This window comes from Dermacentor silvarum, chromosome 5, assembly GCF_013339745.2.
Source record: "Dermacentor silvarum isolate Dsil-2018 chromosome 5, BIME_Dsil_1.4, whole genome shotgun sequence".
NCBI classification, from domain to species: Eukaryota; Metazoa; Arthropoda; class Arachnida; order Ixodida; family Ixodidae; genus Dermacentor; species Dermacentor silvarum.
In genome coordinates this window covers 44,232,612-44,258,618 of record NC_051158.1, presented here as the reverse complement: position 1 = coordinate 44,258,618, position 26,007 = coordinate 44,232,612, and positions in this window count along the sequence as shown.

Sequence of the window (26,007 nt, the reverse complement as noted above, 5' to 3'; positions counted from 1 at the left end):
CGAGTTCGTCGAGCGTCTGCATTTGCGGAAGAACTTCCTTCTCGAGATCTGCCTCGAGCTATGCCGAGATCGTTCGGCTCAAGACCAGTACGGGTGAATACGAGCGGACACTTTGTGTTCCTATTTATTCTGTACTGTACATGTTTGACCCTTAGTGCTTGTCGTTAATTATTTTCCAGAGTTTAACACCCATCGGAATTGCATTGTGTTGTGCTTAGCCGAAGTGTGTATGTAACTGCCTTATTTGAAGAATATATTTCGTTGTGTTTGACAACTCCTGCGCTCTGACTCGGTCATTGGACCCCAACCGGCGTTCGCCGGCGCACCAGAGGGCCCCTTATTAATTGTCCTTGCTTTCGTGGGGTTATTTTCGGAAGCTGATAAAGTCGGCTTTGCAATTTGGCCCGGCATTGGCGCCTCGTTCACGGGGTGTGTCACAGCCAGCTTTCACGAATGACTTCCTGCAATGGATGTGACATGCCGCCATCTAGGAGCGGTGAAGCGAGTACTGCATAATTACTCTAACGAGCGCCGACAGGGGAGCGCTTCGGTAGTCACAGCGCAGTGGAGGCTCCAACACGGTGTAGCCACAGCAATAGTGAACCAAATGTAAACCGGCTTCGTAATTTTGTGAACTCGTAATTTTCACCGAAGTAGTGTGTAATAAATAATCACATAAACATTATTCAAAGTGACCAATGGTAGGATTCGAACCCAGGACCTCTAGTAAAGAAGCCCGACATTCAAACCATTACGCCATGAACGCTTGCACCGACACGCGGCCTCGAACGCCCTTATCAATTTGTCGCCGCTCGCCAACAGGACGCCGAGCACGAATCAAACATGCAACACGGTCGCCGTCCCACAACTCATGCGCATTTCGCTGCAGCGGACCGTGAGTTCATGAAGCAAACATGCAACAGCTTCTGTGAAGACACGTTTCACTTTCGTGTTCTACCAGTTCTTATGAAAGAGGCGTCAATCATATTTTTTTAACTTTTCTTTAGGAGTGTCGAGGAGTACATGTGTAGCCATGGGAGCTTGTCCTGGGTAGTAAAAATGCCAGCGCCCCAGCAGCCTCCACTAGAGCACTGCACGGGCAGATTTTTTCAGCCGGCCCGGCCCGGGCCCGATTTTACGCCGGACTACCCGTCCGAGACCGACCAAAAGTTTTATGGCAAGACCCGGGCCCGGCCCGGGCCCGGAAATAATCTACTGTTACCCGCCCGGCCCGGCCCGCCACCCCTTTACCTTAGGCCCGAGCCCGGCTCGAACCCGGCCCGAACCCGGCCCGAGACCGAAAAAGACCACCGAGTGGCATTAAAAAAGGAAAATAAAGAAGAGAATGAAAGGAATTTATTCCTATAAGGCATAAATACATGTCATATGCAATTATGAACACTATTTGAGCGGTCTGAACGCAAATACCAGCGCGCGATGTAGTATACGCCAGCACTTTCCAACGGCGCCACTTTGATGCGGCCCAATCCACTTCGATCGCAGTGCCCCCACAGTATTTTTCCACGTCGGGCGCCTCACTGCAAAGCATGCGCCGCCCCATCCGCTCGCCCCACTCCACCGTATTCTATAGTACACTATAGCCGAAGCGCAGCCACGACCGGTCGTGAGCGCAGCGCATGGATGGAGTAAATGGAGAAAGAAAGCTTGTCGTTCCTCCATGGTGCAGCGTAACGCGCTGCTGCTAGGCGGCCGGTTGAGAACATTTGTGCAATCATAGATGGACGCAGTGCCATATTTCAGCCGCGTGACGAATTATCTTATCTTACCAGTAATCGTTTTCCAATTCGCCTTTGAAGAATCAGCAAGTCGCGAACGCTCTTACACCGCGCTGAAAGCATTAATTACATTGATTTAGGTAATGAATACAATGGCATCCTTTGGTTTGAGACGACTTCGGTCTTTCTGGACTTTTACATTGTGTTCAAACAGCGCAAAATACGACGGAAGAAAAGGGAAGTACACAGGAGTAGCACTGCTAGCTTCCAGCTGGGCCGGGGCAACAGGTTTTTCAGAGTCGAGACGCGCGAGGATAACTCGCTGCACCTTACATGCACACCACCAGAAAGTCCCAGCCCGGCCCGGGCCCGCGTCAAAATACCCGAGCCCGGCCCGGGCCCGGGTCAAAAAGCCCATGCCGTGCCCGAGCTCGGCCCGAGCCCGTGAAACAACTGCCCGACGCTGCCCGCAGGCCGGGCCGGGCCCGGGCTTTTGGGTAAGCCCGAGCCCGTGCAGTGCTCTAGCCTCCATGGCCTTTTTCAGCCTGCGAGGTATGTCGTATGGTTATACGGAATTACGCCTGTCTTCGTCACAGCCAACCTCTTATCGCAAGGAAGCTGGTCCTTCCGGTGAGGGCTCATACCATCTCTTAACGTCCCTGTCTACGTCCTAGCCATGTTTTGTCCCCCTGTGCAGATGCCGCACTCACAGCTACCATGAAATTCACTGCGCAATCGAGCACGCCAACCCTACACCAGCCGTGCTTACACCACTTCCCCTGTTACGTGTGTATCTACGCAATTCCACTTTGTATTATTTTCTCTGTACTCTCACACCAAAGCTACTTCAAAGAGGGCATGACTCCTTACAACGCCGAAGGGCAAGTTTTGGTATTTACCACGATAGAACATTGAAACCCTTTCAAGGTTACACATCGTTCTTAGTTAGGAGGGTCAGTCATTCCACGCCATTCGGTGCACTGCCTTCGGTGCAAGCCCATATTTCAAACCCGGTACAATGTTACCAAGGAGATAGTATGTTGTGGATCATTCGCAGGCGGATAAGGTCAGTGTAAAATTAGGCGTGACAAATTACCAAGGGGAGCCCTTTCCCGTGTTCTCTGATGGTTTCCTCGTTTATTCCGGTGCACTCCTGCAAAAAGGCCTGAGACGGTGTTCGCAACACCAACGTAAAGCGGGCAGAGCTAGTGGCGTTTTGGCACCCTTAATGTTTTTTTGTATTTTCAATTATGTTAAAAGGGCGGTACTCTGATTCTTTAATTTGGCGCAGCAGCTTCAACTTTCCTGCTGTCCATACGCGGACGTATAATTTTAAACGAAACGCAAAGATGACTGTTAGATTGGATTGGCAGATTACACTTCTGCAATACTAAAGAACATCAGTATTATGATGAGGGGAGTCTTCGTAGGCCACAAACGGCGCAGGAACAGAAAACGGGCTCGAATTTCCTGCATTAGGTGATTGTCAAGACGCAAGATTCGGATCGAGTCTGAACATACGCGGTAGTTAATGGCTATGGCGTTGCCCTGCTGAGCTCAAGGTCACGGCTTCGATGACGGTTAAAAGTAAGAACACTTGTGCACTTAAATTTACGTGCGCGTTAAACGAACCCAGGTGGTCGATATTAATATGGAGTCACCACCACGGCGCGCCTCATGAGATCGTGGTTTTGGTACGAAAAACATAATAATGATTTTTTTACAGCGAAGCTGTTAAGGATTAGGTTTCACGCGATCGCATCCGTGTACACCGGAAGTAGGCAACAATTTTGTGGCGTCTCGTTTCGTTGTGTCTCGTTCACTTGGTATATACCAAAATTGGTATGGAAGGGTACGAATGTATGACTAACATGATTGACAGGTGTTGACATCAATAACATCACATGCTCGTCAGTTACGTCACGATTAACGATAATAAAATCACGTGTGGCGCCTACTCGCTTTGGATATGTTGGTATGAGCCAGGGATATGCGGGTATGAGCCAGGCACAAGAAAACAAGAAAGAAAGAAAGAAAGGAAGAAAGAAAGGAAGGAAGGAAGGAAGGAAGGAAGTAAATAAAGAAAGAAAACAATTGGAGAAAATGGCAGATGGAGAAAACAATTGATGTGTTATCCCGGCCATGCGAAAGTGCATGTCCACCGAAGCTGTTGAAAACCACAACTACAACTGCTGAGGGGTGGATATATGCAACGCTTTATGGCTTTAGAGTGATGATAGTAATGCCAGTTTAGAGTAATGGTAATTTTAGTAATGCTAATGGGAGTAACCGTAATTTTGACAGCATGCCACCGCTGGTCGTATTTCTGTTTCTTTTTTCCGTTTGTTGCACCTGGTGTTCACGCTGCTCCTCGGGAGTCCTAACTATGCTTTGCCTACCCATAGCGGTGCTACAACAACAATGAAATCAGTTGCTAGGCTGGTTATTTTATATACGAAAGGCTAGTGGCCGTCACTCCCCACGTCGCAAGCTGCCGTCGCCGCGGCAGCTTGCGCAACAGTAATCTTTACCGGGAAAGGTATGCGGAAAGTGCGACGTGCTTCGCATTGTTATCAGGAGCCCCTTATCATCAATTATGTGGTTCGGATGCTTGTTTTGTGCTTTCTCTTTATTGAAACGAATGCCCTCGTGCATATTATACGTGCGTGGTTCAAAAGAGTGTATGCACTTTTGCACGAAAATGCCGACCAACGAGACATTAACAGCTTCCCTGTAACAAAAAAACTTGACGAATGAGAATTGGTTGGCAAGCATTTCGGAGTCACTCGCGCGTGAATAATGACAGCCTGTCGGCATGCTTTCAAAATTATATATTTCATATATAGGGTCCGCACTGATTGAAGTTGTTCAAATTTCAAGGATTGTGAAGAAGCTATAAAGGAAAGACCGCGAAACAAGATATCAGAGTGAAAATATTACGCATAACGGAAAAAAAGATCAGGTGGAAGTGTGGATTACATGTCAAACAGGACCACCTGATACTGTAGCTGAAGTAACTTTAGTTGTACAAGTCATCAGTACGTGTATCCAGGCTATCAGTAGTCCAAAATGCCTGCAATGGAAAAGGGAGAGGCAGTCAAGGGGTAGTTCGAAAGAGAAGGTGATGAAATTTGAGGGTATAGTAAGGGCTCTCCTGTATCGGCTCTTGTTTTCGTACAAGAAATCGCAAGTCGGTGAAAGTGATAATTGATCATCAGCCTGTCGTTGGGTCCACTGCAGGATGAATTCCTTTCCCGAAGGGGTTTCCAGTTCCCCTTGTCTCATGCTAGCTGATTGCAACTTGTGCCTGCGAATTTTGTAATTTAATCGCCCGCCTAATTTTCTCCCGACCTCGACTGCGCTTCCCTATCTCTACCTCTAATGGTCCAACAGTTACCTACCCTATGCATTACAAGGCCTGCCTAGCTCCATCTTTTTCACTTAATGTCAAATATAATCTCGGCTATCCCTATTTTCTCTCGGATCCACACCACTGTCTTCCAAACTGTTAACGTTACACCTAACATTTTTCGTTCCATCGCCCTTTGCGCGGTCCCTAACGTCTTCCCGCGCTTGTTTCTTAACATCCATGTTTCTGCCCCATACGTTAGCAGTGGTAGAATGTAATTGGGCCCTTTTCTTTCCAACGACAGCTGTAAGCACTCAGTAAGGGTTTGGTAATTCCTTCCGTATGATCTCCGATCCGTTTTTCCTCTGAAAGTTTTCTTCCCATGAGCGAGGTACCCTGTGAATAGTTGACTTAGATAAAAGTGCTCCTGCATTGGCTGTGAAGGCTAACTGGTGATCATGAATTCCTGGTGATCATGTAGGTGATAATTACAACCGGGAAAATACCTGTCAGCATCATGATAACAAAGCAGTCAGAGAGCCGCTTCAATCAAACAGTGAACAGATTCAGCGAGCAACAAAGGAAGCAGACACATGTACGAATAGCCCCTACTGCTCCCTGAACCAGGGAGAAGAATTTAAGATTTTCGACTGAGCATGTTGGCGCATGGGAACATGGCCGACTAATACAGAACATGTTTAGTTATTGTATAAAACATTATCTATGTAGGTCACAGCATACTAGCTCAGGCCGACCTCTCTACCTTCTCTCTAATAAATTGTTTCTCTCTATGTGAAATAGAGCAGCAATTCAGTGGTCCTTTTCTGCCGAAGGTTACGCATCTTACCACTATTTCTCCTCGGTTCGATGAATTGACCAAGGGTGATCCAGTGGCACGCAAGGAATCCTTTCATCCGAGTAAGATGAGAGGCACGCCCTCTTCTGATTGGAAACGTAGTCCTCGTTTTGCAACGGATGACGCGCACCTAGCAGCAAGAAAAAGAAAAGTGGACAGAGTGAAGCCGAGTCTGGAAGCCACTGAGCTTCTCTGTCCCGGAGCACACGCTGTATATAGTTGTATGCTGCAACTGCAAAGGGAAGGGAGACGTGACCTCAGTCCTATGCTTCTGGGCACTGGATGGACAAAAGCGCTCTCAATACATATGTAAGAGGAGTAGGCTGAAGGAGGCCAAACGCGTGCACCGAAGTTACGTGGAGAACGACGCTAACCTTGGCGTCGCCTTCCGGCACCGATGATCACAAGTGATCTCCTAATGTTTTGCAAGCCAGTTCAGCTTGACTGCTCAGCATGAGATCGAATTTACGTGGTATTTTATTGCGATAGCAATTATATGGACACTCAAAAGCAGATTTGTGCCGTCGGCGTCGCCGTCACCGTGAGGTTCCGTATGACGTCATTGGAGATGAAGTCGTCGCCGGTGGTGGTAAGTGGTTCTTGAGGGAAAGGGAAAGGTTGGCGCTATCTTCTGCAGCCCTTGAGGGAGCACGGCTCAGCGCCAGTCGTCGCCGCGCGCCGAACGCTGTATGTGCGAGTGAAAGGGTGCGAGGGACGCGTGCTTTCACGGGGAGTGAACGCACGGCGGAGAACAAACGTGCGCTCTGCGCCGCGCTCCCTTAAGGGCTGCAGAAGTAGGCGTCTCTTTCCTCCTTTACAATCACCATATATGTAGAGCAAACGCGCCTTCTTCCGACGCGCTAGAGGCCGTGGGGGAGGGGGGGAGGGAAGGGAGGCGACGTTTAGCTGCCGCACCAAGTGCACCAGCCAAGCTGTTTAAGTCAGCCGTAATTTGTGGTTCGTATCAAGAAACTGCCGCGCCGTAGCCATGGCAACCAGAAAAAAAGAAAGGTGGAGACCGCGTGCGCCTGCACGTGGTCTCCTCCTCGCCAGCTTCCTCCCTTCCCGACCCCGCCTCTCTTCTCTCCGCGGTGCGCTAAGCCAGGAGAAAAAAAAAAAAAGCTGGCCGATTTATATCGAGGGCTAGCCCACAACGCGTTCGGAGTCGGCAAGAAACAGCGCTCTTGGCACTGTGCCAACCTTGGTTAGCCTGCCTGCGCTTGTGGCATGCCAGGAACGCTGTCGCTCGTAGGCGCCGAAGCTCCTAGCGCTAGTCACGCCAAATGTCGCGAAGGGGAAGATACCTCCGAAAACGATCGCTCGAGAATACCTTCCTACATGCGTAGTTAAGTTAACCAAGTTAAGACCTATCAGCAACCAAGTTAATAGTTAGCAGTAGTAGCCAGTACGACTATAGGATCGACAGTTTCGCTGTGCCTAAGCTTTGCACGACCGAATGCAAGCTTTGCCGTTTTTCTTGTTTTTTTTTTTTTTTTTTTTTTTGCTTGAGGGGCAAATTATTACAAAGAAAAGTGCAGTTTTGCAATAATACAATAAATGCAATGGTAGAGTTAGATGAAAGCAAGAAAAGCATAAATCAAGCCGTACAGTTAGAACACGGCTCAGAAAAGGGCGACCTGAGTTTGCGTATAAAACGCTCGCTCGCCCTGCCCTTGCACGCATACACTGGGGTAACAGCTGATTGCTGAGACACTGCCAACCATAGAATTTCTAAATAAAAAACCTAGAGGGAAAAGTGGCGCTAGTGTCTACGGGGGTTCTCCTGAACGTCGTCTCAACCTACATGGGAATAATGGGAAGTACAGGCTTCTGTCTTGAAACTGGTGGCGTTTGCATGCGGCGCAGTAAACGAAGCTGTATTAAAACATTTTCGTGCAAAAATTAATTTTATTTATGTTGTGTTTTATATAATGCACAATATATTGAATAAAGTTTGTATGACTTTGAGATTGAAGCATGGTTTACCACCAGGGTATGCATCGTTCTGCCTGATTTAGCGCCATTGAATAATTATTTATTTACTTTCACAACAGCAATAACAACCGTGCATGTGCTTATATAAAAATACTCATCAAATATTTGTGGGAATAAAAATTTTGTATTATGAGAAAAGTGTTGCGCCTTTGAGAGAAATGTTACAAGTGTCGTCTGCTACGACGCCTGCTCGCTGCGAATGCGGGGAAAGTGAACTTTTCTCGCAGACGCACTTGCGTCTGCGCAGACGCACTTGTGAACTCTCTCGCTCTTTCGAAAGGCTGCATCGGCTGTCACGATTGATGAACGTCTTCGAGTACATTTAAACACATCTGCTGCAGTGCTATCTTGGACGCTTGTGGCCTCTTACGAGCATGCTTCACTATATTTTATGTTGACGTACCGCTTCTTCTGAAGTGCGCGCCAGCAACTGTTATGTCGTGGCTTTGCGCTTACCCGTTTTTGCGACAGCAGACTACAGCCAGGAAGCAGCAACCTTTCCTACCACAAGTAAGTTTGTGTTCTACGGATTGTAGCAACTGCGCTTGGAGCAAAACTAGCGAAACGAAAACTGACAAAAAAATACCTGTAGACTAGTTCGTCAGTCAACAGAATACCAATCCGTAGACTGTACTTCCCATCATTCCCATGATAGTTGAACGATCGCAGCGCCACATTGCCCTCTAGTTATAGTAATATGAAACTTTATGCTGCCAACCACCTTCAACGCACCGAGCCACACAAGAGACATATTTTCGGCAATTCTGGCGTCGCCACAGTAACGTATCCAAATTCGCCGGCCGCTGGCTGGCACGCTGGAAACGGCGGACTATCTCTGGGTCTTAAGAGCGGGTGGGACGTTACTGCAGCGACCTGCCAGGTGTTAGCCATGGCGTATCACGATCACGAAGGGGTTCTACGGAACACGCGCCATTGCTCCCGTCGCCAGACCGATGGCCAGACTGCCAGAGAGGCTAGAGTGGCCTAAAAAGCAATAGCTGTCCAAAGCGGCGGTAACGGTGGCCTCCGCCTGAAGTACCTGCGGTGAACAGTCATGATACGGCGCTGTTTTGCCATTACCCATAGGAATATCCATTCGGCAACGGCGCCGGAAACGGCGGGAATCCGCTATGCCGTTCAAATTCTTGCGTATATACGTTATGCAAGCCACAAGGCAACTAGTTTTTTTCTTGAATGTTGCAATACGGCGCCTTAATTACATCATTTATACCTACGCTGCACTTCGAATGAGCTATCAACTCAGCGCATACGATTGAACACTGGGCTATACGCTGCCCCACCATTAGAGTGATAAAACAGCAAGCAGCAGTTTGGCCATCCAAAAATACTTGTTTTGTGCAACTAGGAATAGAATATCATTTTGAGACGACATGTACTGTAATACGCCGTTCATTTAGTGCATCGTTTGACAAATTAAATGAACTGATTCAGCATGTAGCAGTCACTCCACAGCCTTCCTGAGCAAAGCCAGCACACAGGAATGGAACCGCAGCACCACTATCGGCGGCTCAACGTAGGAGCTTTGATGTGTGTTCGCTCTGGTCTGCCGCTGCATTAACGGACGTGGCGACCTGCAAGCTGTGAAACCTTTGACACCACTCGCGGCAGAAAGGAGTAAATTTCTGGCAAATGGCTCCGGCTGCGCTCTTCATTAAAGTGGCGCTACATTGATACATAAAAACACGTATTTAATTAATAATTAAACAAAACATTGTTTCAAAAGCTTTAACATATTCGAAAGAAGGGAAAAGGCTGTCACAAGAATACACCGCGTGTACACAGTTGGTATTCGATTGCGTATAGACTGATAAGGACCAAAAGAGAAGACGCGCCCCTGACCAACGCCTCCTAGGTAGCACTGGCCTGTGTACATCTATTCATGGCGTCATGCTAGCTTGTCCGACTGACATAGAAACTAATGGGACATACTCCCGAGTGAGCCGCGGGGATTTGGACTTCACAGCTTTCGCCACACCGGGTTAGACATTTCAAATTTTGTTCCAAGTAGCATGACGTCATAAAGCAGAGTGCACAGGCCTGCTATGTAGGAGGCGCTGTCCTTAAATGTACGAGAAGGGCATGGCAAGCGACTCATAGAGTAACATGTACAAGGTACGTTACCCTATGAGCGACTCTCGGCGAGTGTGTAGATGGATGGCAGAACAGCCACGGTGTTGCGATATTCCGTTATTGCGTTGATAACCTTAAGCGACGCTAGCGCGTTCCGCTGCGCAGTAGGCTACATGTGTTTGAAACGAGGAAGCGCAGTGCGCAGGATGCGGTTGTCTTCACATATGTGGCATTAACTCGACATTTTATTGTGCCCTGCTTTCGCGCGTTCCGTGCTATCGTAGCTCATTGACTGCCGTCGAGCAAACTCGGGTGAACTAAAATATCGGAGCATCCCAGGCCGCGCCTTTACCCGTGAATTCGGATTTTGATGTTGAGCATTGCCAGCACTCTTTTCACGGTATATAACAAGCAGCTTCGAACTTCATGCTTTCGCCGAGTCGACTGTGAAATTCTAGAGCCATTTGTCGGGGTATCTTCTAGGTTGCTGTCATTAAGCATGGTCTGATTGTAGAAATCCGCGGTTTCTTGATTAATTGGCTCAATGGCGAGTCGTTGCGGGTTGCGTGGTTTCTATTAATTGAAATGACTGCGAGTTTCTATGATTCATACTGGGGCTCTTCATACAGAATAATAACACTCGTCAGAAAAGAAAATTGTGACTCGAAAATCATTATGTTAGTTGGTTAGCAGTTGCTTACATCGTAATCAACACTGCTATTTTCTGTCGATCACTTTCTTGGTGTTTAGTTACTCCCCACACCCCCAAAAAAAGTTGATTAAGAAACGTACTTTATAAAAGCTACTTTCAATCGAAACACATCAAATGAATTATTCAGTGTTTCCGTTGAACAATTTATATTCGGCTTGCATTGCAATAATTAATAAAACATCACGCTGCTCACACTGCCCGCTTTCGGGACGGCTTTTCATCCGCTTGCTCGCCCAATTCATGGGGTCCCATTTGGAAATCAATTTTTTTATTTAGCTTCTTTAGGAACATGAGGAGGGAACGTTAAAATTTGTAAAATGTCAATAAGTGCTGAAGATTACGAAAAATATATCAGAAAAAAACCGGCAGCTCCCACATTACGACATTAGCATTCACACGGCTCATTGCCACCGCCGAGTCCCGTTACATGAGACGCGTGCATACAACCGTGTTCCTCCCTCACGCTTCCAATCGAAGATGCTGCGCCATCCAGCGGGGCGGCCGTGATGTCCGCGTGTGGCACACATGTGAATGTATATTTGCACATGATTGTCTGGGCATATATTACGTGGGTATGATTGTGCCCGAATCTGAAAAAAAATATTTATTCTTTATTGTAATAGAAGAACCGCACATACCCTGTGGCACATACGAAACCACTGAAGTTGACGTGAAAGAGGTTCATTGAAGAGAGGACCATAGCCAGCGTCACATACCCAGCAACTCAAATTAGCGCGGAGAGATTCATGGAAGAGTGATAAAGTCACAGTGACCCAAGTTCGTCCCCAGGTTGATTTCCAAATCTGTTACCTTATCACAGCAGCCTGATGCTGTACCCATTAGAAATAAACTACTTAGTGACCCAAGTTGGCGATAAAATGGCTAGAGAGATTGTCCCCTGAAGGTGCGGGAAGTTCCCAATGAATTCTAATCGCAACAATACTGTCGCAACAGTTGTCACAGTTACAGCGTTGACGTTGTCCTTCCTTCCATCCATACATACTCTTCCTGCATCTCGTAATGATCTTCCATAAACAAAAACGTCGGCTTGTATTTGTTTACCTCTTCGCTAGTTTCGGCTCTACGTTTGCTCTCATATCTCGTTGCTCCCCTTAATTACGATGTCCAAAATGGTGTAGCTGAAGATGAAAACAAGCCACATCAAGCAGCGAAGTGAGGCGCTGACGCGAGGTCATGTTCATACCGAGCCGAGAAACAAGAGGAGGGCTGGGAGGTTCGTTCCCGGATCAGAACCAGATCACACGTGTAGCCACCGCGTTCGTTAGAACAATGGGTTCAGCCAGGCGCACAACGCGAGAGAACAAAAAATTATAAAAAATAAAAATAAAATGCAGCAGTGCGTGCTTGTTTGACGCCTTTTGAAAGGGCTCGTGTTCTCGGCTGCATTATAGCTGCCGTCCGCTCCTAGCAACCATATAGACGCTAGGACCGGCCCCGGCGCCAGAGATCTGTCCCAGCCAGGAGCGATGGCGAGGCGTGCTCTTGGCTGCGATTTTATGTGTGCGTAGCTTGTGTTCGTAAGCGGCATTCATTAACGCTTGCGCACATGTTCTCCCGAAAGGTCAAGCGTGCATTGCTTTCACTGTGCTTAATCGCTTTTGTCTTTGTTCTTTTTCCCGAGGATAGAGAGCGCAGCACATCTGCTTGCCTGGTTCTCTCACTTGCCCCTGTGGGAGGTATTTCAAGCTTTTATTCATAGGAATAATTGACAGTCACTTTAATTTAATAACGCAATAGCTTTAAGCGCCTCGTGTCGCAGAACATCGTCGCCGTGATGTCAGTCAAAAGTCGAAACAGCGATAACATCGTGGCAGCGCGCCGTACGCTGTGTGTGCGAGGGAAACTTGGGAGGGTCAGGTGAGAGAGAGTGACCAAAAGAAGGAAATAACGCTTGATTCTGCTTGGGCGATTGCGGCTCAATTTCGCGCGCGTGAAGGAGGAAGGCGGGGCGTGGCGAGCGAGGCACAGGGAGGAGGTGAAGGAGGGAGGGGGGCGTTCTACTCCGGCTGGTGCTGTTACGGCGCGACCGCGCCGGCGCCGTATCTTGAATGCAATCTGCGATGTGTACAAAGCACACCACGACGATTGCCGGTAGCTTCGTGTGAGCTGCGCTTTCGACGTTTAGTTCGCGTTCAAGCGAGAGACAGAACGATGGTCAATTTCCTCACTCCAGTGTTTTGACAGCGAGTTTCGGCGGTCATCGAGCTAGATTTGTTCATGTTTACCTGTGCGCGCGTGACACCGTGCGTGTTAATTTGGTTAGTAAGGGAATGTGTGGAAGTTTATACAGCCGATAAGACTAATATCCTTACTTCAGCTGTCTACTAATTTGCTATCGCAATCGATGCTTCGCCTTCCGGCAAAACTGCGACTTTTTTCCTATCGAATTTATTCTATTTTGTTTATCAAGCGCATCGTGTTACGCGTTACGGGTGGACAGACAGACCGAAGAACTGATTTCGTAGGTGATTCGCCTAAGACTATTTACGCATTAAAAGCATTTACGACGCCACGGCTTGACTGGTGTCACGGCATTTATGGATCGGCAGTGGACAGGAAAAAAGCAGATTTGACAAAGCAGACGTTTCTAGCCGAACACATTCCGTAAAATGTTGAACAAGAAAAAATATTTTTTGTAAAGAAAACACTAACTAGAACGTGTGAAATACAAATGAGCAGGAAGTGGGTCATTTAAAAAAGCAATACCTATCAGCAATATGCACAAATAAAGAAGCTGAAAGAAAACGCTTTTTCACCACGGAAGTATATTAGAAACTGACAGTGCATGTGGTACAGAGAGAGAATGCGGCGATATCAAGGTACTTCTACTGGCATATTTTCTTGCAGTAATAAGGTAGTGAAAGGCGCCGTGAAATTTGTATATTTTCTTTTATCTATTGATTCCTAGCACATCTTGGTGCTATTATAAATCTATCAATAGCTATTATAATTTTTACAGACAAATTCTGACTCAATGCTACTAAAAGCAGAGGGCGAGCGAGATAGGTAAAGTGTTTACGTAATTGCATAATACCAATGATTAATGAAGTTATAATGACCCCGAAAGATACATTCTGGAAATATGATATGATACTAAACATATCAGAGAAGCATGCCATTACAGAACCTTTAAACCCAAGGGTGTGCGGGCATGTCATATACAATAGACTACTACTATCACAGCAGCATCTTCCGGTGAGAGGACGTGCAAAGAGTTTACTGGGCTCATAACATGTAACACAACATCATCGAAGAAACCTAGAATGGATTTGGTGTCAAAAACGGTTCAACATGACGATACATTACAAGATGCAAGAGGAAAGTATTTCTTTCTCTGAGATTCTAATTCCCGACACTCCGGGAGACGTGGAGGACGGTCAGCCACATTGACCGCTGCTAGGAAGTTCATTAACAGTCAGCAGAAAATTGTCAGTGCCATACGTGTACACTGTCCTTAGTCGACATAATGGGACATCGGTTCGTAATGCGTTCATTGTGGAAGGCTGGAAACCTAACTGTTACCTACTTGCGTGAAGCGAATGATTCATTTCACGCCCCACAAGCGTTCCGAGTGGTTTATCAGCTTCTTTACTAGGAAAGGCTTCAATCTGTGACAGGAATATCAGCTGCAGGATTAATAGCTGTTGATGCCATTGATGTGGTGGTTTCGTCGGCAAGCACATTACCTTCGATAACAGTATGCCCAGGAACTCGTCATATTATTAGATGTCGATTAGGTGAATAAATATCACAGAAAAGCCAAGAAATTTCAATCATTACAGGATCTCTAGCTTTTGCAGACATTGAAGCCTTCAAATAACTTAGCGAGTCTGCAAATGATAGTCTTTTTAAATTTCATAATGCGTTCATACATACATACATACATACATACATACATACATACATACATACATACATACATACATACATACATACATACATACATACATACATACATACATACATACAATATGGATAGATAGATAGATAGATAGATAGATAGATAGTTAGCCGCCTGAAAGTGCGTGAAGTTTCATTATAATGCTACCGCATTAAAGCTCCTCTTTGTCGTAGGATGAGCAACTCCTTTTCAAGATATATATTGCTTAAGTCATTGCTCAAATACACGCTATGTTCATATCTGTATGTTATTTTCCGGTATGCCCGCAAAGCATAGACGTCTAGAACACAGCGTTGGGAAACGGACATATTCATCTGGGAAAATGCGCCGATGTCGACAGAAGCGTCACGTATCGTGTGTTGCCCAAGTCCTTCTGTTCCTGTTCGCTAGAAACCATTACCCCAGAGGAAGGACCTCGCGAAACTCGGCTCGAAGTGATAAGCACAACACTATATAGCTTTCGCCACTTTCGGCACACCCGGCGAGTGCCACGAAACTGAGCAGGGCACGCTAGCGGCAAGAAAATGCAATCGCCCGACCTGCTTGCCACCTATGCAGCTGAGCCGCTGCTTACTACGAGGTGGCGTAGGGTGGGCAACAGACAGTGCCGCGTGGTCTCCAAACTATAGCGAAACAACAACGATGCCGGCAGCTGCGGCTGCTGCCAACGCCGTTCCAATAAATTAACTACTCGAACCGACATTAGGCGTTAATGGACATTCGCGATAGACTTCGACCATACCACCCCGGGAAAACGGAGGTGCTATCACGGCCCAGGGAAAAGGGAAAGAAAAAAATAAAACAATGAAAGGAAGGCGATGTCGATGTAGGCGGCCGAGACTACTAACGAGTAAGGCTTCCCTGCACTATGTCTTTGTAGCCAGGGGAAGGAATTGCAGCCGCGCTTTTGGCCAGAATGCCAAAGGGGTGATATGGAAAAGAAATGTGGGTGTCAGTGGCTGCAATGTAGGCCTTTCGTGTGAGCATGCAGGCCCGTCTGTGTAATTGTGCGCGCCTAAGTGGGGAGTGCTCATGTATGTGGACGTGTTGTGAGTGTGTGTGTGTGTGTGCACACGTCTGTGTGTGTACAGTTCAGCACTTGCGTGCGAACTGAGAGAGAGAGAGAGAGAGAAGAAAATTGGACATAAATGCAGGGGGACTGGACAGTGCAATGTTCGGGTGGCTGCCATGTGACGGGGTATGACTGGAAATAGAGCAATGAAACAACGAATTATGAAGTTGGACGTCCCAGAATTGCATACTCTGGATTATGTGGAAGCCATAGAGTAGAAAGCTCCGAAGGAATTTTGACTACGTGATTTTTTAACGGGCTCCTAGAAACTTGGTTCACGAGAATTTTTTTTTCTTTCCGACGCCATGCTGTGGCTGCTGCCAGGGATCGTACCTGTGACATCGCCCTTAGCAGCAGAACACCATAGCCCCATAGCCACAACGTGTGCTCAAGAGAAAAAAAGGTGAGTGATGAAGAGACGAGATGCACGAAACAGAATAAAAAAATAAGAACTGTACGAACAATCATGAAGTGCGTGAAAATCTGCTTGACCGAAAAAAAATGTGGGTTGGGTTACGCTGTGTCACTAGTACAGAAGAGAAAATTGGTGTCGGGCAAAGTTAAATTACTTAAATAATTATAAATCGTTCTTCCCATGCCTGTCGCTCCTAAGTGTAGCAGTCTTCCGAAATGAAATACAATGAATTGTACATCTGCCATAAGTGAATTGTTTAGGTACAAAACAATAAATGCCTAAAAAAAAGAAAAGGCGATGTGTTACCATATCAGACTTACCAGACCATGCGTAGCGGTGATCGGTACTTAATGCGTACTCACGAAAGAGATGTTCTACGCCAATATCAGGAAGAGTGTTCCTCATCAATGTTGCGTTCAGCAGAGACAATATTTTTAGGCGAATCTTCTTATGTGTAAAGCTTTTTCCGACCACAATTAACTTCACTACAAAAGGCAAACACCTGCACTTAAAAGTTGTTTAATTCAAATTGGTATCAGGCAGGTCAATAACAGTAATAAGAGGCACGTGGGTGATAAAAATTAAAGGAAAATGTATAAGGACTACGATTTTTTCAACAATAAACAACGGGATCGACGTAGTATTGAAAAATAGCGAAGAAATTTGAAAGCAAACTAAGAAAAATGGAAGTGCCGACAGAAAGGAGTCGGATAGCCATAGCACATTAGCATGTTGTATTCTCGTATGCTGTAAGAGAGTGATTTAGATTACTGCACGAAAGGAGCAAAGAGGTCGGCCTTCAACGCAACGTTGCTATGAAGCGACAATATTGCCATAGAGATTGCATCGCCAGCTCAGCAGCACTGAAAGGTGCCGGCACTCGTCGGAGAAACTCGTCGGAGAGGAGCCTCCATTCTACCCTTAAGGCTTTTTTTTTTATGCCACTCCTTAAGTAACCAAGTAAACTTCCACGAATGATTAAAAAAAACGTTCTCCTGCATGACGGGGCCGACTGAGCTTCTCGACAAAGCGCCTCCAGTCGCCTAATTGCACTAATGACGATTCTCTGCAGGCGCTAATGGGCAACTGGCGAAATCTGTTTGCTTCCTTAAAAGTGATCCGAAGAGGCAGCTACCGAAGTAGACTGCGTGCACAATTCAGAGATTTAGCCGCACCTGAGAATTCCGTATTGACTTCCTTCTGCTCCTAATGCGTGCCTGAGGAGTGGGAACACGGCGTATGGTCGTTTTCGAGCTGCTTGCGCTTTCTTGTGATTTGCATATAATTAGATTTTAAAGTGAATTTTTAAACTGGTGATTGTTCTTGTTCATTCTCCTTTTCTGTCACGATTGCGAAGTCCTTTACAAGAGATAATTGAGCGAACCATAGCAGGTATATTTAACTATGGTTATTCGCTAGATAGAATTCTCTGACCGAGTGAGTGGTCTTGCACTCAAGAAAAATGTTTTCAATACACTAACAAGTCTAGATTTTTAACCTTGCATACTTATCTATTGCTCAATTATTCATCGAAGCGCGAATAGATGGAGAAATAATTTATTCACGAATATTACCCTGCGTACTGAGGACATGGGGCACACAGCGGATAGATGTACTGGCCTAACTGATTTTTACAAATAGGACGACGACGCTGCCACACTTTCCGGGTAATTCAAAGCTCAAATTCAAGCGCTCAAATTTACACATTACGGCGCCAACCCCCACTAATAATTAAGTAAACTCATTAAAACTGCCGAGCGGGACAAAAAACTGAGGGCTCGCTACGCCCCGAAACTCAGGAGCCCCGGAACTCAAAAAAAAAGAACAAAGGAGCAAAAAATGTCAGTGGAATTCGAGATAAAAAAAGACGGCAGATCTCACGCCCTATGGGAATCGATGTTATGCGAAGCAGTGTGCCTACGAAGTTAACAAAATGACCATGAGAGCACCAAGACGTAGGTGGCTCTTTCATGACGTACATGTCGCGCATGTCATGACATTCATGTCGTGAGTCTTCAGGAGCCCCTTTAGCTACACCTAAGAGACCTTAAGGCGAAAGCCATAGTCATGCTCATGCCTATGACTTCGACCATGAACTTTAGCCTTTTCCGTCACTTAGTACCACATCCGAACCCATTCCATTGGTTTTTTTAGTGTTAATCTTTTTTCGCTGAGTCATTCTCATTTTTGCTGAGTCATTGTCATGAGCGTGACTTCTACCACAATCCTTTAGAGTTTCCTTCACTTAGTGCCCACGTCCGAACACATTCCGGTGGTTTTTGAGAGTTAATCTTTTTTCGCTCAGTTATTGTCGTTTTTGCTGCGTCATGCTCATGACTATGATTTCTACCACCATCATTTAGTGTTTCCTTCACTTAGTCCTTATGTCCCAACCCATTTGAGTTGTTTTCGAGTATTAATCCTTTTTCGCTCAGTCACTGTCATTTTTCCGCAGTCATGGTGATGACTATGACTTCTATCATCCTTTAGTGTTTCCTTCACTTAGTACCCACGTCCGAACCTATTTCAGTGGCTTTTGAGTGTTACCGATTTTTTCGCTGAGTCATTGTCATTTATGTTGAGTCATGCTCATGACTATGATTTCTACCATCATCCTTTAGTGTTTCCTTTACTTAGAGCCCATGTCCGAACCCATTTCAGTGGTTTTTGGGTGTTAATCTTTTCGCTGCACCATTGTCATGACCTACATGACACGCATGTCATGACACTGATGTCATGACTGATCACTCACGTTCGTCATACACTCCTGTCATATTACGCTAATTTTGGTACCTACCAGGTTAACGAAACAACCATGAGAGCACCAGGACGTAGGCGGCTGTTTCATGACCTACATGACACGCATATCATGACATTCATGTCATGACATATCATTTATGTTCGCCTTATAGTCTTGTCATATTATGCCAACTTTGGTACCGGCCAAGCTAACGAAACGACCATGAGAGCACAAAGACGTAGGTTGCTATATAGATAGATAGATACTGCCAAAGTATCAATTGTTCAGCAAGAAATGCTTCGCATTTAAAAATAAAAAACACCATGGGCGGGAACTCAGCGCTCTCTATGGCTTCTCCTGCTGCCGCTGTCAGGAGCACATAGTTTGATGACACAAAAGGGGTCAGCCTTCTTTTGCACACGATATTGCCTTCAGGCTTAGAAAGGAAGCAGATTGCTCGTGGGCGTTGTCCCTTGCTACTTTTTCTTTCTTTTTGTGTCGTTCTTGATGCGACTTGATGAGTTCAAAATGTGAGAATCGATAAGACGGGGGCAAGAGCGTCTGTGCTATTCAATGGAAGTCAGGAGTATAGGCCTCCAGCTTTTTGAGCCTGAGAAAAAGGCATAAAAAACGATAAAACAGAAATAGAAAACTGAAGAAAGAAACACGATAACGTGGAAAAAAGTTAGTGCGGGTATAAAGTGGACAGAAAACCAATTATGTGGGGGTGGGAAGGCAGCACGTAGTTGCTACCGTATTCGCCATGCCAGTGAAGCCAGCACCTTTTTTCAAGTGTCCTTCAATCACCAGCAAGACGTAGCCTGCTGGCGCCATTGAGAACTCTGTCGGTGGCATTTTCGCTGCATCCTCCTGTGAGTAGATTGATGAGTTGCTAGCGCACGATGGGAACATTGGGTGAAGGTTGTAGTTTCTGGTAGCCTTGTTGCTATTCAGCAAGTGCTGCGTAACTGACATGCCATTTATGTTTCGCCTATTATTCTTTGAGGAACATGTCGAGACTGTATAAGGAAATGAGGGAACGTCGGGTGCAGACGAGCGCGGGTTCATAGCTTCGATTTTTGTTGCCTTTTTGCTGTTGAAGAATGACTGTGTCAGTGGCATAAATCAACTGAAGGTTTTCGCTGTTGCCTAGGTGTGGCGGTGTCGCAAATTTCGCACAGAATTACCACGACGTTAGCACTAGGGATATCACTGGTTCACCACGAAAGGCGCAACTATACATACGGGTCTTGTAACGTGAAGCAGTTGTTGCTGTAAATTTAAGTAAATGGTTGTTGCATTGTCTTGCTTGCGGAATTCGGGAAAACGTGGTTATTCAGGTTGGTCAAACGTAAAGAGAAAAAAAAGTGCTTTGGAAGTAAATTGAGGTGTCTTTTTGTTGTTACTGTTGGTTTGAAATACAGCTCTTCTAACTTTCTGTTAGCAGATTTTTTTTGTTGTGCGATTTCGCATTTCTCGGGGCAACCGCTGACAAACCAGCTGTAAAATATCTGTTAGATTTACGTTAGCCTATTTCAGCTTGGCATCATTTTTTATGATATAAAAAGTTCCCACATCAGGACGAAATACTAATCAAATGCAGCACAAAAATATGAAAGAAAAATGCGTTCTGTGCGCATCGGCACACAATACGATATACTCTAAGCTTTGCGACTAGTGCGAGATGGCTTTAGTTGCTTTCTTCGCCTAAAAATTCAACACAACAACATCAACTCCAAGCTGAGGATGAAGAGGTGTCGAAGCCGCAGTACTTTAGAAAAAAGTGCAAATTTCAGTCTTTACCTTCTAAGCAGGTGGGACTAAAGAAGCGAAATTAGAAAAACAATTAGCAAGTACAAACTAAAGAAATTACACAGTATGAGCGATGACAAAAACGCTAAATTGAATAATATTTCTAAACCAAAAAAAAAAACACGCGCGACGCGTTGATATTTCCCCGGATTAAGTTTTGAGCAATGCAGCCACAAGTTTAATATCTCCCAGCAAATCAAAGCCCCGTCTAAATTTGAAGATCAAGCCGTCAACACACTTTCCTTGACGCTTAGGAAGCTATCGATTGTTTTGTTTTTTCTCTCACACCGAATAGTAGTGATCCCGCACTTAATTTCCTTCAAAATTAGTTTTTTACGGTGTGGTTTTCTTTTTCAGCGCTTTGTCATATCTTCAGTGCATGACTGTCTTGGTTTGCCACACATTGTTGAGTGTGATCTTCAACCCTATTTTTGGAGAAGGCATGCCACGTCTTAGTACGGGTCACTGGCCACTCCAATATCAGCCACAGTGCATAATTTTATTCCACCTGCTTCTCAAAACCTGTTTCCAAAAGCAAGCTGAGAAGGCTGTGTCGTTATCTGGCAGCTGCTTAAAACAAGTGTCCTTGATAACATCTCCAGGGAGGACATTCGGCTTTCCAATCAATTTTCAGCAATCAGCCCTTACTGTTCTGAATTTCATTTAAGGAGTAACGGATTTGTTTTTCAAAAAGAAATGAATGAGAAAAACGAAATTAAAGTTGGCAAAGCAGTTCTTTATGATACATGCGAGAGCCATCTGTCACAAATTCAGTATGTTGTGGGGACGATATGCAGCTCCGAGCCATAAATCTTAATGATGATTGTTCGAGCGATGTTCATGATTTTTTAAAGATTCTCTTGATCCTATGCGTAAAATACATTACACGACTTAAGTCACCAGCTCCGAAACTGCAGCTCGGAAACCTAATATCGGTGTAGGGCAGCATGCGGACTTTCTCTCAAAATTAAAAAAGGACCAATAATCAGAATCGCTCAATCTACGTCAATTGTAACATTAGAGTTGATGGCACTCTATTTCACGCGGTTTCAATTGTTTTTGTTTTGTCTTTATTGTGGAAAATTTTTCGTAAATCATTACCATTCACTCTGGAGTCATAGGAGCAGAAAAGGTTAGAAAAATATCTCGGCCCAACAAACTCCCAACGCTGTCCCCTATTATTGCCATGAATCCCGATATCGAAAGTTACAACATCTATACTTAGTTTCGGTATGGGGCAGTGTGTGCTCTTTCTCTGAAATTTAAAAGTAAATCAACAATCATCAGGGCAAAGTCTACAAGAATTAAAACGATATAGTTTCATGGCACTGTATTTCGGGCACTTTATTTTGATTTTGTACTCTTCAGTGTGAAATATTCCTTGTAAAGCATGACCATTCACTCTGGAATCGCCGGAGCAGAAAACGGTAAAAGTGAATATCTCGACACTGCGAACTTACCATACTGCCTCCTATTTTTGCCACGGATCCCGATTTCGAAAGTTTCACCTCTTCAGAAATGCGTTCGTGGGCTTTACAATTAATCTAACAGGAGAAGGAGAGTGAACGATGTCTCCCAATTGTAAGCTTCCTGAAAGTAGGTCATAGAAGGATGACTTGCGGGTATCGTGCCTGGAATTTTGACAGCTTCTTACATTCGGCTTCCAACCGTTAGCCACATTGAATCCTCTGACGTTCCGTAGAAGGTGTGAATCTCAATGGGGTAAGCTATCGCATTGCTCTGTGCGTGACAGCGTCATCTGTATTGAAACTGATACTGTCGCGGTGCGAAAAACCCTTGGGTAGTCCTTGCGGCGGGTTCTAAAAGCACTAAGCCCATGGCAAGGTGTTACACCTAACCTGATTTACCGGGGTTTTCTAGTTCAGTTGACGCTCAGACGATGTAAAATGTGAGGAACACGTTCTGAAAGTTTGAGGCCTCTAAACAGAAAACGGAGGCTCTGCAGTTGACTATAATTACGCTACCCGCCGAAAGGTCCAGCGCAGAGCCTTTGAAATCTTTGGCGCCTTTGAAATATTGGTAAAAACATCGCTGTTGTAATAAGTGGTCAAACTTGGTTTGGAGGAAAGGAGACCATCGAAATGAAAAACGTCTGCTCCGCTATGTTACAAAAGAATATGCGAGTCATTCAGCGCTGTCTACTGTTACGATGATGCGATAATCCGAGTGCAAGTATTGAACTATTTTATTTCGCATTATTCATAGGCGTTTAATTAGTGCGGTTCTTTCATAAATGGCCCATAAAAGTGGCCGTTATGTACAGCAAAATATATTTCAGCGCACACCCTGCATCGTCCTATTGAAAATGATCAATTCACAAAGAAGTGACGTCTCTCTCTCCGAAAAATTTCAATGTTAAACACGATTGATTAAGGGGAGTACAAAAATCTGTACAACAAGAACACGTTGCAGGATACAAGGTAGTACGCTAATTTATATGATGGTGCTATCAAATGAACGAGACGACGAACAAACCAATACACAAAGGAAAGATATATATATGTCTTCAATAACCTAATACCGATTCGCGGGCTGCTTTCACACTCGGAAAAAGACATTTATGTCACACGTATTGAGCAACAGAAAGCTGTATCGGCCGTTTTTCACGTTGCTCTACAACTTTGTCATTGACACCTTGATAATTAGGACAGTACTTCTCGAGTTAGATAAATAATTACAATTCCCTAATTAAATCTCAGTAACGAAAAAATTACTGGCGGCTACTCCACTGTACTGAAAACAATGCGCCCTAGGTTTTCTTCGCGTAGCGCCGTTCCTCTTTTTTTAAATCGTGCTGCGTGATAGCTGGGAGACCCTGTATATATAGTCGACACCCCAGGCGTAGTGCGTATGCACACTTCACCGCTGTTTCACGGTGGATGGCTAAATACTGATCAGTTCCACTGAATGACAACCACCAAATCCTCCTTGATTGATTATTTTTCGTGAATGGTACTTGTGAATTGCTTTGGTTTAGAAAAACTTGGCCTGGCTGTAAATTATTGATGATATAAAGAAAGAAGAAAACAAACCTCGGGATGGCCACATAGTGTCTATGTTACAAACATTTTACTCATCACACGCATTTGGACCAGTAAGTGCAAGTTGTTTGCTGTTGTCTAATATTTTAAGCGATTTTCTTGGTAGTTATATGCTGGCATGGGAATCCGCCTCATATGCGGGCACATGCGGTACCTAGCATTAATTTCGTTGCTCCGTTTGCCAGGGTTCGAGTGTTTTATTGCGTTAACGGTGCGAAAATATTTTGCCTGGCCGCTGACTACGTCCTTTTATTTTGAAAATAGTTAACAGGAACACTGTACTGCGTGGCTTGGTGTACTATCAGGTTAAAACCACCGCCGTGAAGATACTGGTACCCATGCTGCAAAGATGTGCTGCCACCACGCTCGTGACCACAAAGAATCGCTCGCCTGTCGTCTGCGAGCCTCACTTCCATACTCTCGTAAAAATAACTAATTGTATGAATGACGGACCACGAGAAGGTGAAATAAATGGACAAACATTTGCTTAAACTGGACTGCAGCAAAACGTTTAGTAAAAGAAAGTAATGAGGCGGAATGTGTCCTTGTTTCACGTAACTAATACTACACAGTTATCCTAATGCGTCCACGGCTTCACATTATCAGGACTATTTTCTACCTTGAGCTGAAGGTATAGCTTGAGTCATTCTGAATGTGCCTTTTTGTAGTATTTAAATAAGAAAACCAAAGGCGGATCAACTAACCTAGGGTTCACACATAACCTATCTTCGTAAAATCTGACCATAAAATGTTGCTTGTCAGTGCGATGTTCTGTTTTTATATTTTTGAAACAAACAGCGACCACCAACACGAAGTCATGTCTGCGCTGTGTGTATTTGTGTATGTGTTTGTTGTGTGAATGTGTGCATTGTGCGTGTCTGTGAGCTGTGTACGTGTTGTGTGTGTGTGCCTCCATGTACATTCTGTCCCACGGCAAGCGCTGTTTGTCGTTTTGTCACACGGTGCACTGATTAGCCACGTACTGATATCATGCGGTTACGACAAGATAAATATCATCTGGCTGGTATAATGCTGCCAAATGTATAATAAAGCACCACTGTTGTTTTTCAGGTCCGTCGCAGCGTGACACCCTGAGAGAGGAACCAAGGTTCAGTGCTCTAGCAAGCAGCATGACCTTGCACTAAGAGTTGTCTCCGTATGAGGTATACTCACGATTGAGTTTTGAAGCAAAAGTCTTCAAGAACCTAATATCGAGGCCACCTTGAGTTTGTTTTTTTTCGGCACCATTATGGTTCGATAAGTAAGCTGGTTCTCTTGTACTGTAGTAAAAGTTCGTTTTGTCTGTTTTGTTTTGATGTGGCTTATGCAGGCACTCGTTTTTCTTGCTTGAAAGGGAAGCACGCTTCTCATTTTGTACGAAACACTGTGGCCCGGCTCTTCTGTGTAGCATAATTTACCACAGTGTTATAGCTGCCACCTGATCTTGATCACGCGTGGATCCATGAAATATTTGGTTCCTTGGTTTAGAAAAATTGAAAGAAGCGTTCAAGAAATTGGAAAAAAAATTTCAGGTGAGTGAGTTTGCTATTTCGCCAGTCAGCTACGATAAACCAATATGTTAATATCCACAACAGATTCCATTGTTTACGCATTTGGAAAAAAACAAACGCGCATCTCTTCAATGTGCATTTCACAATATCTCGACGCTGTGACATAACACACACTGCACACGTAACATGATGCCTCATACACACTGCACGCCCAGCTTGACGCTATATTGCGTGTTGAAAAATTGTGCATGAATGCGCGGAGTCACTAATTAAAAAGGTTTTACTCACAGGGTCGGGAGTACTCAACAAATTGGCTATCAATGCCTATTATAAATAATACAAAGGTGTGCGTGTTGATTAACTTTACTTGCCTTACTTTGCAAGGGCATGCACTTTTTATTGCGATAGCAATTATATGGACACTTCAAAGCGGATTTCTGTTGTCGTCGTCACCGTGAGGTTCCATATGATGTCAACGGTTATGAAATCGTCGCCGCGCTCCAGACGTTGTATGTACGAGTGAAAGACGCGAGGGACGCGCGCTTTCACCGGGAGCGAACGCACGTCGGAGAGCAAACGCGCGTTCTGCGCCGTGCATGACATGACATGACAAGAACTTTATTGAGGTCCTGAAGAGCTCACGCCCGTGCACCCTGAAGGGCTGCAGAATTAAGCGTCTCTTTCCTCCTTTACAATCACCATATTTAGAGAGCAAGCGCAGTTTTTTTTTTCCG